This window comes from Phaseolus vulgaris, chromosome 4 (assembly GCF_000499845.2).
Source record: "Phaseolus vulgaris cultivar G19833 chromosome 4, P. vulgaris v2.0, whole genome shotgun sequence".
In the NCBI taxonomy this organism is placed as follows: domain Eukaryota; kingdom Viridiplantae; phylum Streptophyta; class Magnoliopsida; order Fabales; family Fabaceae; genus Phaseolus; species Phaseolus vulgaris.
Window position 1 is genome coordinate 38388083 of NC_023756.2, and position 2792 is coordinate 38390874.

General features: G+C 28.9%; 1 long non-coding RNA gene across 1 annotated transcript; it reads right to left on the bottom strand.

Annotated features, from left to right (window-relative positions):
* Window positions 1-743: 743 nt before the first annotated feature.
* LOC137836504 (uncharacterized) lies at window positions 744-2058 on the bottom strand. Its single transcript, XR_011085314.1, has 3 exons — window positions 1917-2058; window positions 1691-1765; window positions 744-912 (listed from the first exon to the last, which is right to left on the bottom strand). It is a non-coding gene; the product is annotated as an uncharacterized lncRNA (long non-coding RNA).
* Between the last annotated feature and the right edge of the window lie 734 nt (window positions 2059-2792).

Sequence of the window (2792 nt, forward strand, 5' to 3'; positions counted from 1 at the left end):
TGTCTCTCTGCTATAAACAAGTAGTGCAGATGGTGATGCACACTGCAATGTTTGTTGAAGACTAGTCAAAGGGCTGATAAGTAAGTATATAGTTGCATGTGTGGTTGCTAGGGCTGCAGGGTGTGGTGTTATGTTAGGATTCAACTATAAGGTATAAGGCATGAACCCATGTTGGAAGTATGAGATTCAAATATGTAATTTTGAAGCCCTAGGGATTTTCAACTATAATAACTAGCATTTGTGTAGTTCTCTTAAGGTTCTTGTCATAGGACAAATAAGTGTGAGGCTTATGAATATTTAAATGGTAGTTGTATGTCCCTAGTCCTCTTAAGAATCACTATTCATAGATTGCAGCCTCTGCAAAGGCCATAGTGATTGTAGTGGGTGCAAGTTTAGCAATAGATGCAGAAGGACTAAACAAAATTTTAATTTTAAAGAAATTTTAATTTTAAAGAAATTTTAATTTCAAAAGAAATTTAAATCAAATTATTACTTTTTGAAATGATTTATAAATAAATTACGATATTAAACAAATATAATTTTGGAATAATAATTTAAAAAAAATGGTTCAACTATGAAAAACAGTGCAAAATTAAAAATATACTTTCTATTACGGTTATTGCTAAATCTTACATGAAAAATATTATCTTTTATAACTTATCTGTTTTTAACCATCATAAAAAGTAACATATTTTATGAAACTTTAATGTGTTTTCTATGACGGTTCTTGGAACACCCCGGAAAATACATATAACTATTACAATAAAAGTTCTACCAGTTTCTATACAAACTTGGAGTTTTTCAAAAACATTCCTAATACATGATTAGGATTTATAGAAATACAATTTACATATCCACAACTCAAAATAAGACTCTGAACCCTCTAAGGCTCTCCTGCACCTGTATGGTCATCTGCTCGTGTACATAGTACAGTCATTGCAGTTCAAACACAACAAGAAAAGCAAGGGTAAGCTAGTGAAAATAGAATTTTATAATATACACAATTAAATCAAAAGAGAAAACCAAGTTACATGATCAATTTCTCAAATTATTCAATCTTCTTCAAATCTCAACAATAAAACAATCACATAGATCTCACATGGATCTACACATTCAAGATATTCAACAAACAACGTCTTCCGGAAGACTCGTATTAAGTAAGTCCTACCAGAGACTAACACCTGATCCAAAGATTACCAGCGAATCCAACAGAAAGGATCAGGGTAAGTTCAATACAACCCAAGCCGTGCATCTCATATGTCACGGTGTGCATGAACTCCCCCATCAGCTTCTCACCACCTGATATCTTAGTCTATGTGACTTAGATCATCAGTGAAGCTCGGAGATCTCTGTTACCACATAGGCATCAATACTTAATACACAGCCAACATCAGTCCATACATTATCCCAAATGTATGAATTCAATTCCATACCATTCCGTCAATACAATATCATTCCAAACACGATCCACAACATTAAAAAACGTAATTAAAATAAAAAAACAATACTTAAATATTAAACCATCAAAATATAATATTTTTACAAATTTAAATAACATATAAACAAACAACCCAATATATATAACACACAACATGCCTGCAAGAAAAATTGAATATTGGGACCACGTCCCTTCCGCATTCAGATCTTCTATCCTAGGGTGCTATTAAAAATTAAATTTAGCTTCCCTTACCTCAATTGCTTGCTTTCCAAGCAACTTTTAGAATTTTATTCCCCACCGTTTGGATAAGCTTCAAGATTTACGGGCCTAATGCAAATTATCCAAACAGAACAAAATTTCAGTATATAATATAATAAGTTGAGAGGATTAAACTTCTCAACTGACCCCACCAAGATTGATGACTAAATCCTAAGGAAAAACAGAGAACAAAGGATATTTAGAGTAAAAATGAACTTACTCTGTTTGAAAATCTGATCGGGTAGAAATGTTCCTTAACTCCTCTGCTACAGCGTGGTATGATCAGATTCTAAAATAGATGAAGTTTGGGAGAGAAATTAAGAGAGAGGGAGAGAAGAGAATTGGAGAGAGAGAGAGAAAAAGAAGAAAATGAAAGGCACTGGTGAAAGCTTCTGTTGGTGTTTTTTTTTTTAAAAACACGCTGTTACAGTTCTTTTAAACCTGGCATAAAAAGTGACATAGAAAGGTATATTTTAACCGTCATGAAAATATTTTTTCCATTAGTGATACTAAATAAATTTTTATTAATATATTTTAAAATTTTCAATTAATAATAATTAAATTTTTGCAGTAAAAGAAAATAGTAAGAAATATAATATATTTCTATATAGTATGCATATATTAGTATTACAAAATATTCAATTACTAGTATATAAATAAAATTTTACAACAATTTGAAACATTGAAAAATATACATCTAATTAATTAATATATATATATATATATATATATATAACTCTTAGTGAATCAATGAAACACCCTAAAAAATATATAAAAAAGGTTTTAAAAAAATATTTATAAAATTAATGTAATTTTTTTTTTGTTTGAGAATGGTTAAATCATGAAAAAAAAAATTTAAGAATTTTTAACGATAGTTCAGATACTTTAAAGACAGATAGAAGTAGTTTTGTTGCTTAAAAAAACATTTTAACTTTTTAATTTAGTAATGACTTAGACTAAATCCTAATCCTTTTGACTATGTCATCATTATTAAATTAATTTAAGAAAATAGTTGATAAAAGATTGGTGTATTTTTAACCGTTATTAAATTAATTTAAGACAATAATTAAATTAATTAGTTGTACTTTTAATAGTT